Consider the following 15,322-nt stretch of genomic DNA (forward strand, 5'->3'; position numbering starts at 1 on the left):
GATTCAATGCAATCCAAATCAAAATCCTGCAAACTCTTTTGTAGATATAGACAAGCTGATTCCAAAATTATATGGAAAGCGAAAAGACCTAGAACAGCCAAAACAATTCTGAAAGAATGAAGTTGAAGGAATCTCACTGCTTGGTTTCAAGACTTACTAAAAAGCTAAAGTAAATAAGATGATATGGTATTGGTGAAAGAATAGATACATAGATCAGTGGAACAGAAACAAGAGCTCAGAAATTGACTCACACAAATATAGTCAACTGATTTTTGACAAAGATGCAAAGGCAATTCAACAGAGAAAGGATAGTCTTTTACACAAATTGTGCTGAAACAATTGGACATCCATCTTGAGCCCTTACTATGTGTCAAGCACCATATTAAGTGTTTTCCATGCATAATCATATTTAATCTGTATAAAACACTGTGAAATCAGTATTATTAATTCCAATGCTCAGATATGGACACTGAGGCTAAGTATTTGCCTGAAGTCACACAGTTAGTATGTGGCAGAGCCAGATTTCAATCAAGAAGTCTAGCAGCAGAGACAGAATTCAAAACCATAGCAGCCACTTGGTTTCAGGCAAGTTACTCAGTCTCTCTGAGACTCAGTTTCCTCATCTATAAAATGGGAATATTAGTTCTTACTTCCAAGGATTGATGCAAGACTTAAGGGAATATAGAGTACCTGGAGCATAGTAGGTGTTCAATAAATGTTAGTTCCACCTCCTCCTCATCCCTAAATGTCTGTCACTGGGCAAGGCACACAACAGGCTGTCCCTCTGTTTGTGACAGACATGCTGCTTCCAGAGAGGAAGGATACCTTGTCTGGGTAAATATCAGTGGCTTCTCCTACTTGTGTCTAGATCAGTCTGTGGAGCTGCCTCATTCAGAGAAGGGGCTTCAAGGTCCTGGGTCTGAGGACCAAGAGATGTCCCCAGGCTTGAGTGATCCTCAACTCTTGAAGGAATGACCGAAGTCTGAAGCCAGGACACTATTCCTCAGAATGACTCCATACATCCTCCTCTAGGATGCCTTGAGGTCTTCCTTATGCCAGGAGGTCTTCTCTATGTCAAAAATCTGTACTTATTCATCCATCCCCTTGTTCATGCATTTGCTAAATATCTGCTTCCTTGGTAATTACACTATGTCTGCCAGGTTCTAGCTGCTGGGGATGCAGAAATAAACCAAATGCCTTCCCTGCCCTAGAGGAAGTCATGTTCTAGGAGGAAATGCTATGGACACTTGTCATGTTTCCTGGCTGTCCAGCTCCTTTTTAATCCCCTTCCCATGTTTGGGGGAATTTCTGCCTATCCATGGCAGAAGCCAGAGGCTCAGTCTCCCAGCATTCCTTGCACCAGCACATCATTATGTGACACAGGCTTCACCAATCCGACATCGTCCTGTGGTACTTCATTTCAGAAGTGAGCAACTGAAGACACAGAAACCCAAAGAAACTAGTTCTGGGTGTCTGGCTTTTGGAGGCATCAGGGGCTTTATTCAGTGAGATTTTTAGCTTTTTTCCTTACTGTGTAGCCTCTGAGCTGCCTCTGGCCCTCCTAGAGATTCTGAGAACCGCCTCATCTCCTTTAATAAATTTTCTTTCTATTTAAACGTCTGGAGTGGATTCTGTCATCTGCAACTAAGAAATCAGGCTGATAAGGAAGCAAAGATAGTAAAACAGTTAACTATAAAATAGCGTGGCAGGGAGTGTAAGGAGGAGCTATTAGGTTATAGGTAAAGAGAACAGTCCACCTGCAAAGCACTGTAAGAGAGCGGTCACGAGCGCAGTTCTTGGAGTCCAAGTCCTGGATCATGCTCTGGCTCTGCTACTCTTTAGCTGTGTGATGTTAGCTCAGTTGGTCAACTTCTCTGACCCTTAATTTCCTTTTCTTTGAAACAGAGACAATAATACCTCACTCAGATGAGGGTTGTGATCATAGAATAACCTTTGTAAAGCAAATGCTATAAAGCATGATAAAGACTTATTAAATGGCAATTATGATCAGCATGGCCGTCAACCGGGCCAGCACTGCTGGGGGAAAAGTCAGGGAAGATATCTTGGAGGAGAGGGCACTTAAACCCTGCATTAAAAGAATCAGAGTAAGAATGTACCCACAGCTAACACATCTGTTGTGCTGGATTATCTGGGAAGCAGAATTAAATGTTATCTCAAAAAACATAATATGGATCTTGATGGTGAATATGCTGAATGAAAGAAACCGGATACAAAGGAGTCTATTCTCTATGATGCCATTTGTACAAAATTCTAAAACAGGAAAAAGCAATCTGTAGCGACAGAAAGAGGATCAGTTGTTTCGAAAGGCAGGAGCAGGGGCTGGAGCTGGAGCTAGGGGGACTGAATACTAAAGAGCACGAGAACATTTTCGGGAGTGACAGAAAAGTTCTTCATCTTGATAGCGATTGTGGTTACATGGGTGTATGCATTTGTCAAAACCCAAACTGTACAGGTAAAATGGGTGTATTGTATTGTATATAAATTATACTCTGTAAAGTTTATTTTAGAGATAAGTAATATAGGGCATCCACAGCTTAGAAGCACTGATGAAACCCAGAATCCTTTCTCCTCTGTCCCTTGACAACCCCGCCCAACATCCAGTAGTTCTTTTTCCACTTCCCTCTTCTCTCCCTGCAAATCGATGGCTCCAAACTACACAGTTCCCAGTGCATCATTACAGCTTGTTAACTTGGAGTCACTCAGACAAATTTCTTTCCCTCCCATCCAATTTTAAATTAAGTCAGGAAAAGACAGATTGGCCAAACATTACCAAACAGAGTTGGAATTTATGACAAGCAGCTAATTTTTCCAGAAGCCTCTGCTAACATCTCCCCTCTGAGATGACTCAACAGAAGCTCTCACCCTCCATCCGGCTGCCCCCACGGTCTTCCCTGACTGCTCCCATCACGGTTCCACTCCACAGATGCTTGGTGGGGCACCTACTGTGCGCCAGACACTGGAGTCTGGGGATGCAGTGGTGAATAATGGGTGGTCCCTGCCTTCAGAGACTTTAGGGTTCGGCAGGGTCCCAGACAGATTAAAACTGAGATGACAGGGCAGCACGGGGTGCTAGGATAGAGGTGGCACAGAGCACTGGAGGAATGTGGAGGAGACATGGGTGGGGGGAGAAGAGAAATCAGGAGAAACAACTGGAGGAGGTGACCCTTGGGATGAGTTTGGAAGGAGGAGTAGGAGCTCCATAGATCTTGATTGTTAGTACATATTAATAACTAGTCTTTGCTGAGCTCCAACTGTGAACCAGGGTCTGGGCTCAGCTTTTTACATGTCTTATCTCATTCCAATGATCGCAACCACTCTCCCCATTTTCCAGATGAGGAACCTAAGTCTCAGAGGTAAAATGATTTGCTCAAGGTCACCCAGATAAAGAATCATATTAATTAGAGCTAACAGTCCGAACCAATTTCTCTTTGCCAGGCTCTGAGCTATTTTACTGCATCTTTGTGACAATCTGACAAAGTAGATTTTAGTATTAGAGCCTGTTTATACCTGAAGAAATTGAGGCTTAGAGAGATTAAGTGGTTTATCCTAGGTCACACAGCTAAAAAGTCATAGATCTGGGATACAAATGCAGATAGTCCAGCTCCAAATCATGTGTTCTCAAGCATGAACAGACGTGCTCCAGGGTTTGTGCTCTCAACCAGGAAAAGAATAGTCTCTTAGGAGGGTGATGTGCAGGGTAAACTCTGGAAAGCTCTTAGCATGTATCTGGCACACCACAAGCACCCTATACTGTTCGCTGCTGCTATTAAGGAATGATACACAGGCACTAAAAGTAACCCATCCTTCCAACACGTGCTTGCTGAGCGCCTGCCGAGTGCCTGGTACATTGCTGGGGATGCAGGCGTGGAAAAGACAAGGATTCCGGAGCCCAGTGAACTTGCAGTTCATAAAGCGGTTGCAATCCTATTCAAAATGCTCCCGTCTTAAAGGTGAACCAACACCCACAGCAGGAGATACGATTGTATTTATAGTATGGTCTCAAGTTATGTTTAAAAAAAAAAACTCAGCCAAGAAAAAAGCATGGGAAAAGAAATGCTCCAAAATGCTAATAGGATGGTAGGACAATGGATGAATTTTTTTCCCTTTTAATGCTTTTCTGCATTTTACAGTTTCCTCTAAGGGAAAAATCTCAAAGAGATGAGAAATGGTGATAGTCTCGAGGCCAGGACAGCAGCACCTGGGGGCACATCCCTAAGTCTTCCTGACCCTCTCGGCCCCTATAAACCCGCTACCCATCCCAGACCTTGGAGGGGCAACGCCCCCACTGCCAGTACCCCCTTTTCCAGCATCATGCGGTATGTCTACACACCCTCCTCACGCTCCAGACCCACTTCCCTCCTTCCCTCAAGTTTTCTCCCCTTCCAGACATTCAGTTTCACCCAGAAAAATAATGAGACAAGGGTGCTAAATTGGAACGAAGAAATGACATTCTTATTCATTATTTAATCTGCTCTCAGACCTGAATGAACACTTCCAGGGGTAATTACCGCACAACTCCAAATTCATTTCTAGGAAGCAGTCGCCGGCGGCGTGTGCAGAGGGTAACGACAAAATTCAATATTTATGAAGCAACATTTCCTGAGAATACGAGGCCAAGAATGCGCCTGGAAAAACCTCACCCAGTGAAGATGAAAACTATTTGCTTGTTTTCAGTGCGCACACACACACACACACACACACTCACTGATTTGGGCCCTTCATTAGCCTGACCCCTAGGGTGTTAGAGGTCAGAGTGGGGAGCAGTCTCCAACACATACCCCAAAACCAGAGAGAGCCCAGGGAAGTCACGTCTTCACAGATTTGCAAGCAACTCCCACTCTGAAAGAGTTAACCATTCGAGCAAACATTTCCTGATGATCTACACGGCAGACACGTAGCATGTTTTATTTTACATGACCCAAAAGCCTCAACCATAAAAGAAAAATTGGATAAATTCATCAAAATTAGGATCTTCTGCTCAACACAAACCCCATTAAGAAAATCAAAAGGCAAGCCATCAAATGGGAGAAAATATTCAAAATACACTATATCTGACAAAGTACTTGTATCCAGAATATATAATGAATTCTTGCAACTGAATAAAAAGACAAAAAAACAGTAATAAAATGAACAAAAGATTTGAACAGACACTTCAAAAAGGAAGATAGAGAAATGGCAGTAAACATGTGCTAGGATGCGCAACATCTTTAGTCATCAGGGAAATGCAAACTAAAACCACAATGAGATATTACTACAAATCCATTAGAACAGGGCAAGTTAAAAAAGAAAACAACCTGGTAAAACCAAGTGTTGGTGAAGGTGTGGAGCAACAGGAACTCTCACGCATGGCTGGTGAAAATGTAAAATGGTCAACCCACTTTGGAAAACAGTTGAGCAGCTTATTACAAAGGTAAATATATACTGATCATATGACTAAGCAATTCCACTCTTATTTATGCAAGAGAAAAAAAAATTAAAAGATTTGTACATGAATGTTCATAGTAGCTTTACTCATAATAGCCAATAACTGGAAACAACCCAAATGTCAATCAACAAGTACATGGATAAGCAATCTGAGATCCAGTCATAAAATGGAACAGTACTTGGCAATAAAAAGGAACAAACTAATGACATAAGCAATAACATGGATTACGCAGAAAAAATGCTGAGCTAAAGAAATCATACATAAAAGAGCCCAAACGGTGTGATTCCATTTATGTGAAGTTTGAGAACAGGCAAAACTAACATATAATGATAGAAAATGAAGTAGGAATTCCCTGGAGTAGGGTGGGAGTTAGGGGCAGCCTACAAAGGGACACAAAGAGAACTTTCTGAAGTGAAGGAAATGTTCTATATCTTGATTGAAGTGACTGTTCCGGGAGAGTTTACATGTGTCCTCAACCTGCATGCTTGAAATGTGTGCATTTTATGGGTTGTGCATCGAACTTAAATCAATTAAATTTAAAAAGAAGAACCATTTCCTCCAGTTTTAAGATTTTACAAATTCCAAGACTCACCTAACATCCTACTCTAAGAAAATTACAGAAGCAGCCCGCCTACCCAGACCAACACTTCCCAAGAGAACCCAAGTCCACATCTCTTTCCTCCATGAGCATATATTAAATGCTTACTGTGTGTGTTGTTTGTCAGGATGCAATGCAGCAAAATTGTTAAGAGCACAGTTTTGGGGGCAGATGATTCTAAATCCAAATCCTGCTTCTAACAATGCTGGTGGTAAAGAACATAAAGACTATTGGAGACTGCTGGAGGCCCTTGCATATATGTGGTAGTTACGCCTCCTCCCATGGCGCATGGCTTCCTGGAATGAAGACTACATTTCCCAGTTTCCTTGCTGCTTACCGTGGCCTTGTGCCATCCCATTGGACACAATGTAGTGAGAAGTACAGATCTGTGAAGCCTCTTCCAGGAGCTCTCCTTAAGACATGGTGCACAAACCCCCTTGGCTCCCTTCTCTCCTTCTCACCTTCCTTCCTTCTCTCCTTCCCTCCCTCCCTCCCTCCCCCCTCCTCCCTCCCTCCCTCCTTCCTTCCTTCCTTCCTTCCTTCCTTCCTCTCTCTATGCCTGGTATTTATGTGCTGCCATATTGGATCATGAGGCCACGTGCAGCACAGCATCAAGAGCTGGGGCATCTAAATCACCAACACAGCGCAGCTGTCATGCATCCCAGCCCTGGGCACCTACACTCTAGTCATTATATGAGAGAAACAAGCATCTCTCTTGCTTGTTTTAAGTTTCTGTCAACCTCAGCCAAAACATGGCTTCCTGGAAGAAAGGCTACATTTCCCAGTTTCCTTGCAGCTCAAGGTGGCCTTGTGTCATCCCATTGGCCAGAATGTAGTGAGTCTCAGCAAAGTTGTACATTTAAAATCTGGGTTAATAAAAGCACAAAAGGGCTCAACAAGCTATTTAAGGAATTAAAAGAAGATCAACATGTCTGGAATATGGCATTTGAGGTGGCATGGGGGGAGCATAGGAGGAGAAAGGCAGCCGGGGAGGTGGGCAGAGACAAGACCATTGGGGCCCTGCAGGCTATGTTAAGGATATGGGTCTTTGTCCAAAAAGCAATGGGAAGCAACCAAGGGGATTAAGCAGTGCAGGAGCAGATGAGCTGGGCATTTTAGACCCATTCTTCCATCTGTTCCAGAAAGAATCAGCTGTAGGGAGCCCAGGTGGCCTCAGCCAGGCCGGCCCTCATCTTCCAGGCAGTGCATAGCTAATGAAAGACCTTGTTTGCCAGAGTCTGGAATGCAAATGCCTACAGAGGCCCCAGTAGAGGAAGCAGGTGGGATGTGGGACAACAAAGGTTGGGGGCATTAGCAACTGGCCAGCCTGCACCTCACTCCCAACCCCTGCCCATCTGTCAACTGTTGCTCGGTGGACACAGTCCTGGAGTCCCCAGGGCTTCTGATGTTTCAGGAGATGCTCAAAAGATGGATTTTTGTGGGGGAACCTAATTTTCTTTTAGGCAGGCAGACCCTTCCGGTGAATATCAAAACAAACCTGGCCTCAGGCAGAAGCTGTCTGGCAGACTGCCAGTTCATGGCCTCTGAACTACCTATGTCCCCTCTCTGGCTTCCTCTCTCCAGGCCCGCCACCAAAATTTTAAGTGGAAATTCTAGGACAGGCGCAGGCAGCAGGAGGGCGGGGGGGGGGGGGTCAATGCAGACAACACTTTCTTTGAGATTAACACCACCTGGGCTCCAATCTGCTTGCTGGATGATCTCTGACCCTTTTTAAACTTTTTTTTTTTCTTTTGCATGGGATGGACAAGAGAATTTTAGAAAACAAATGCAAGGGAGAAATTGGGATTTCCCTCTGCAATGCTGGGAACCTCAGGAACCCTGGGAATGTGCCACCTGCTCCAGTCAAGGCTTGGTCCCCTGCATCGGGGTCTCACCCTGCCTCCCCACGCTCTCATCCTGAGATGATTTCCTCTTCACTGAGCTTGATCCTTAGCAGCCCTGCTTCTCTCTCCCCACATGGGTCCCTGAAGGCAGCTGGCTAGAGATGAGAAGTGGCTGCGCTTTGTAGATACTTCATAATCTCTGGCAACTGCCTCTGGGGCCTGCCTGATCCAGCCTCGCCGGATAACCCTCTTCTTCCTGACTTATTATGATAAAACTTAAAAACAAGGACTCCTGGGAGATTTTAATCCAGTTTTGCAGACAGATGATGTGGCATCCCAACATTCCATGGGGATAGATCAGGGATCAAAAAGCTACAGCCCATAGACCAAATCCGGCCCCCTCCCGCAATTGTATAAATAAAGTTTTATTGGAACATGGCCATGCCCATTTGTTTCCGTGTCACCTGTGGCTCTCTTCCTGCTGCAACGGCAGAGCTGAGTAGTTGCAACAGAGACCATATGGCCTGCGAAGCCTAAAATATTTATTATCTGGCCCTTTGTAAAACAAGTTTTGCCCAGGTACGGAGAAAAGTATGAGCAGGTGTTGAGGGTCTGCCGTGTGCTGAATTACTGTGGTAGGGGAAGCACACACATCCAGTCATTTCATCCTCAAGCGTGCTTCAGAGGGAAGATTTATTACCCACCCCCTTTTAGTAAAAAGAGGCTCAGTGAGGCCGACTTGCTCAGGGACCCCACAGGGGGATCCTTCCAGCTGTGTAGGGTTCAAACCCCTCCCCCGCATCTGTGAGTATCGATGGAGATGGAACTGCCCCGAGTAGGGCATTTTAGAAATTCTCAGGGGCACCTTTGGCATTTAGAGGGTGAGGACCAAGGATCCTGGCTGCCCTGCCACACGCAGCACAGTCCTGCAGGAGGAAGAACTGCCCCATGTCCTGCGTGCAACATCACCTGTGGTATTTGAGTCACAACATAGCACACGTGCATTGGTCTGCATTTGTGGCTGTCAGACTCACACAGTGAGTGTGTGTAGCCCTATTTCTCTACAAAATAAAAAGTGCCAAAGCGATTCAAATGAATATTGTTTTATGTACTAAGTGAAAGCATTATGACCACTTCATTATGCTTTTCTTTAGTCAGAGAACATTCACTTAAATACACAATATTATATAAGCTATTTTCCTTTTATTTCCTTTATGTTATGGTTGTTATTTTCTAAACTATGTATATGTAAGTTGTATAATCTGTGAACATCAGTTTAGGATGGCAAAGGGGATGTTACCAAATAGTTGTTATCAAAAGAGCATATTGATGGCTTCCCTGGTGGTGCAGTGGTTGAGAATCTGCCTGCCAATGCAGGGGACACGGGTTCAAGCCCTGGTCTGGGAAGATCCCACATGCCGCGGAGCAACTGGGCCCATGAGCCACAACTACTGAGCCTGCGCGTCTGGAGCCTGTGCTCTGCAACAAGAGAGGCCGCGATAGTGAGAGGCCCGCGCACCGCGATGAAGAGTGGCCCCCGCTTGCCGCAACTAGAGGAAGCCCTCGCACAGAAACGAGGACCCAACACAGCCAAAAATAAATAAATAAATAAATAAATAAATAAATAAATAAATAAATAAATAAATAAATAAATAAATAAATAATTAATAAAAATAAAGGAATTCCTTTAAAAAAAATACTTTATACAAAAGAGCGTATCGAGTCTGACAGTTGAAAACATGCTCCACATGATGCTCAGATAATTAACACAGTCATGTCATGTCCCCTCATGCCTCATCATGCCCCATCATGTCCCTTCATGCTCCATCATGCCCCATCACGCCACATAATGCCCCACCAATTAACAGCTTCATCACTTGCAGTAATGGGGCTGGGAGCAAGCTACAGACTTCCCTACTCTTGCCCTGCCTCATCTGTAAAACAGAGTTGATGTGCCTCCCTCATCAAAGTTTGAGCATACATGAGAGCTGTGATAGAGTTTTGGGAGTGTCCCAGAGTAACAAACAGCAGGAAACAGCCACGTTTGGTGACGAACACAGGAGAAACAAGCAACGCATAAGACGGTCACAGTCAGGGCTGAACTCCTGCGTGAAGAGGAGTGAATGTGGGGTTAAGTTCAACCGATCTCTGAAGCACTATTTGTTGAACAACCATATGTGCCCTAAGCACGGGGGACCCGTCAGTGACCATGAATGGCAAGAGCTCCCACCTTACAGAACTGACATTCCAGTGGGTGGACAGATGATGAACAAATCAGCAAGATCAACTCAGATTGTGGCCATTTCTATGAAGCAAATAAACAAAGTGACGCCACAGGAAATAAGATGGAGGGGTGGAAGATTTTGATGGAAAGGTTAAGAGGTCTTTCCAATGGTGACATTAAGCTGAAGAGTAAATAAGACGTGGGCATGGGAAGGGATGGGACAGAGTATCCCGGTCTGAAGAAATAGCAAGTGTGAAGGTCCTGGGATGGGAAAGTGCTCCTCTGTTGGGGGCCGGGGTTGTTTGGTGTCAGAGAAGTGAGCAGAGTACAGACGGCAGGCACACAGCCTTGAAGGGCACAGTGAGGAATTAGGTTTCATCCGAAGAGCAATGGGGAGAAAGAAAAGGCAGAAAAGAGTAAAAAGAACTTGGGGGCGTTCAGAGGACAGTGAGATCAACCTTCTCTGAGCACAGAATGTGTCTTGGGGAAATGAGGTGAACTCAGGCCGTGTAATTTATATTCTATGCTGCAGAACCAAAGACACCACCGTATTTTAGCAGCATGGAGGATGCAGGATTTCAATATTTCTGAGGCAGGATGAATAGAGGCAAGGAAAGCCTGGAGTCAGGGAGGTTCGGAGAGGCTTCTATTAGATCAACTATGAACTGATGGAGAACTGGATGTGGGGCTGGCAGGCAGGATGGAAGGCAAGCAAGGGAGCAAAGCATTAAGACAGAAGTGCATTAAGGAACTGGGAGGAACTGAAGCTGGGGGCAGATTTGATTACACAGCAGAGGGGAAGGTCCCAGATGCCCGGGGAGGGAATGGGGGACAGACTCAAACACATCTGGAAACAGAATCTCATGTCTCCTTTGGTAACAAAACACATACATCCACCCATATGCTCAGGAAGCATGGGGCACGTTGGAATGAAATATATATTTTTTTAATCTCTCAATTATTTGAAAGCATCCTCTGGCGACGGGGAAAACCTGGATGGAAATGTTTACTGATACACTGTGAAATGTTATTATTGATAAAAATCCTAGGCAATTCCTTTCTCCAAGTAAAACGTCTGACCGAGTACAACGATGCTAGACACCTCTGTGGGCTGCATCCTCTCCTCCCCACAATGACCGAGCGGTGGCTCGGTGGCTATTTCATCCCTCCTCCTCTCCATCCTTACTCTCAGCTGATGGCCTCGCTCACCATTTAGACCCACCTCTTCCTCCAGGTGCCATCCCATTTCTCTGCTCCCCTCTACAGATAAACACCTTTACAAAGTTGACTCTATCTGCTACTTCCTCTTCCTCTTTCCCCCTGTCTCCTGAGCCCCCTCCATTCAAGTTCTCTTTCCCACCATCATGGAGGCAGCTTTTGTGAAGCTCACCAAGGGCCTCCGTGTCGCCAATCCAGCGGTTAATTCTCACTTCCAATCCTCCTCTGTCAGCACATTGGCACAGGTGGACACTCGTCTACCTTGAAATCCTGGCTGCACTTGCCTTCCAGGACAACACCCTCTCCCTGCACCACTCTCTCGCCCTCCTCTTACCCCCGGTCACTCCTGCTCAGTCTCCTTTGCTGGCTCCTTTGTTCCCCTCCAACAGCTAAGCACCAGAGGGTCCCAGGGTCAAGTCCTCGGACATCCTCCTAGGAATTCTCCACCAGGACTACCTCTTTTTTTTAAATTAATTTACTTATTATTTATTTTTGGCTGCGTTGGGTCTTCGTTGCTGCGCGCGGGCTTTCTCTAGTTGCAGGGAGTCGGGGCTTCTCTTGTTGCGGAGCACGGGCTCTAGGCGCATGGGCTCAGTAGTTGTGGCTCGCGGGCTCTAGAGCGCAGGCTCAGTAGTTGTGGCGCACGGGATTAGTTGCTCCACAGCATGTGGGATCTTCCTGGACCAGGGTTCGAACCCGTGTCCCCTGCATTGGCAGGTGGATTCTCAGCCACTGCTCCACCAGGGAAGTCCCAGGACTATCTCTTTCACATTGCATCTGATGCCCCCCAAATGCCTACCTTCAGGCCAGGGTTCTCCATAAATCTAACTGCCCCTCTGACACCTCCACTTGGATGTCTAAAAGGCTCAGATCTGGAACCAAGCTCTTGACCCACCTCCTCCCCAGCCTTCATCCTCATGAGTCTCTCATCTCAAAACGGCAGCCCCAGTTGCTCAGGTCAAAACACGGGAAGTCATCCTCGGTCGTCCTTGACATCTCCCCGCCACCTGCCATCCAAACCTGTCGCCTCTACCTTCAATATACGATCAGAACCTGCACACTTTTCCCCACCTCCACTGCTACATTCTGGCCCCCATCAGCTTCGCCTGGACAGACCCCTATACAGTCTATTTGCCACAAGGCGGCCTGAAGTATCCTTTTATAATGTAAATAAGATGCCATTCTTTGGCTCAAAAGCCTCAAATAGCTTCTCATTATTCACAAAGTAAAAGCCATTGGCCTCACCAGAGCCAGCAGCATGTCCTTCTCTTCTCTGTGTCATCTCCTGTCACCCTCTCCTCAATCACATCAGACATAATCCCACCTCCAGGCCTTCGCTGTAGCCATTCCCACCTGCAAACATATTACGGTTTCTTCATTTATCATGTTTACTGTCTCCCCCGTCCCCACCCCTAGAAGCTAAGCTCCAGGAAGGCAGGAATCTTTATTTGTTTAGTTCACTGGTTCATCCCAAGGGTCTGCAGTGGCACCTAGTACATGATAAGTCCTGGTGAACATCTATCGAATGAATGAATGATGACCACACCACCAGCAAAAAAACCCAAGACTCAGAAAGACTAAGTAATGTTCATAAGAGCACACGCTGGGAGGTGAATGAACATTTCCAAAGCCTGCTTGATGGGGTGGCTCTCAGGCCCCGATCCGCTAGCCTCCAAATTCTAAACCTGCTCTGTGTTGCTGGCTCAAACATATGTGAGGGAGTCTGCATACACATATGCAAACACCTAAGCGTTCTCCACTTTCATCTCCATGAGCTTAACCACACAAGGCTTGACAGTCTTGTTCACAGTAATAACAGCTAACGATTACTGAACTCTTACCATGATGTGCCAGACACTCTGCTACGAACTTTACCTGTGTTACCTGTTAGGGTCCTTACAGCAAACCCATGTAACTATAATTATGTCCATTTGACAGATGAGGAAATTGAGGCATAGAGGTGAGGATCTAGGGGAGACCTGGGGTCTGTTTAACTCCAGAGAACGATCCCTTTTATTCCTCATAGGAGCCCTGTGAGGTGGGGACAGCCCTATTCTTATAAATGAGGATTTGGAGCTCTGAGAGGTAAGGTGACTAGTCCAAGGTCACACAGCTAGTAAGTAGCAGAGCCAGGTCTCCAACTTAATCACTTTACCATAACATACCTCCCCTACAGACAAATGTGCAATGGAAACTCTTCACATGGAGTTCTGAGCCGATCACAGGGAAGTTTGGAGGTTGAAGAACTCTAAAAGCAGTTTGTATTTTCAAGTACCCATCCGCAAAAGCAGAGGCAACCTTTCTTTTATGTGTTTTACCAGGATATCTCAAAAAAACAAAGCTTCAAAGCAAGGGTGCTGCCTCTCACAATCACTGCAGCACTATTCATAGTAGCTGAGATATGGAAACAACCTAAGTGTCCATTGACAGGTGAATGGATAAAGATGTGGTGTGTGTGTGTGTGTGTGTGTGTGTGTGTGTATACATATACATATACACAATAGAATATTATTCCACCTTCAGAAAGAAGGAAATCCTGCCATTTGCAACAACATGGATGAATCTGGAGGACATTTTGCTAAAGGAAATAAGCCAGACACAGAAAGACAAATACTACACGATCTCACTTACATGCAGAATCTAAAATAGTGGAACCATAGAAGCACAGAAGAGAATGGTGGTTGCCTGGGTTGGGAAGGTGGGGTAAATGGGGAGATGTTGGTCAAAGGGTACAAAGTTTCAGTCACGCAGGATAAATACGTTCTGGGGATCTAATGTACAGCATGGTGACTATAGTTAACAATATTATATACTTGAAATTTGCTAAAAGAGTAGATCTTAAATGATTTCATCCCACCCACACACATAAATTGGTAACTATGTGAGGTGATGGATGTGTTAGTTAGTTTGATTGTGGTTATCATTTCACAAGGTATACGTATATCAAAACATTGTTGTACACCTTAAATATATATAATTTTCATTTGTCAATTATACTTCAGTAAAGCTTTAAAAAAAAAAAAAAACCAAGTATGCTGCTATGGACTGAATTATCTCCTCTAAATTCATGTCGAAGCTCTGACGCCCAATGTGACCATATTTGGAGAGACGGCCTGTGAGCAGGTGATAAAGGTTAACCGAGGTCATAGGGTGGGGCCCTAAACCCAAAGGGCTGGTGTCCTTATATGAAGAGGAAGAGACAGACGCCAGAGCTCTCTCCCCGCCATGTGAGAACACAGCAAGCAGGTGGCTGGATGCAATTCGGGAAGAGGATTCTCACCAAAACCTGACCATGCTGGCAGCCTGATCTCAGACTTCCAGCCTCCAGAACTGTGAGAACATAAATGTCTGTGGTTTAAGCCCCCCAGACTCTGCTATTTTGTTATGGCAGCCGGGCTGACTAGGATGGGTGCTCCCACAGGGCTCTGAACTGGCAAAAAATGCCTCAGAAGCTGGGAGCGCTCAATCACACAGGGCCCTAGATGAAAGGATTCCTCAGGTCAAAGACGTTAAGCGCTTGTCAAAGTTAAACGATTAGTAGAATCAAATGATGCCAAGTACTAACCAGGAGAAATGAGATGCTTTCGACAAGCCCAAACCAGTTGGACCCGGTCCCAAATGTCTTTTTGATGAGCATGTGATGGGGAGGGGGATTGTCAATTTACAGAGTATGTCTTGCATGCACAGCACATTGATAGTGACGGTTATACCCATTTTACAGATGATGCAAAAAGAAGAGAAGCCATTTGTTTGAGATTAGACACCTAGTGAGGTCCAGACAGCTTGGAAGATGAGGAAGGGGAGTGACACACAATGGGTTAGATGCAGCCTCTGTCCCCGCGGAGGTTTCTGGCAATCCTGCTGCAGCACAGGCAGATGATAACCCTGTATGGTTTCCCCAATAGTCAAATCCCATCACAGGCCCAACCTGTGCTATAGCAGAAAAAGCAGGAGTCAGAAGGACCACTCAATGCTTCCTTGCTGTGTGACCC

The sequence above is a fragment of the Eschrichtius robustus genome, chromosome 16 (assembly GCF_028021215.1).
Source record: "Eschrichtius robustus isolate mEscRob2 chromosome 16, mEscRob2.pri, whole genome shotgun sequence".
Taxonomy (NCBI): Eukaryota; Metazoa; Chordata; class Mammalia; order Artiodactyla; family Eschrichtiidae; genus Eschrichtius; species Eschrichtius robustus.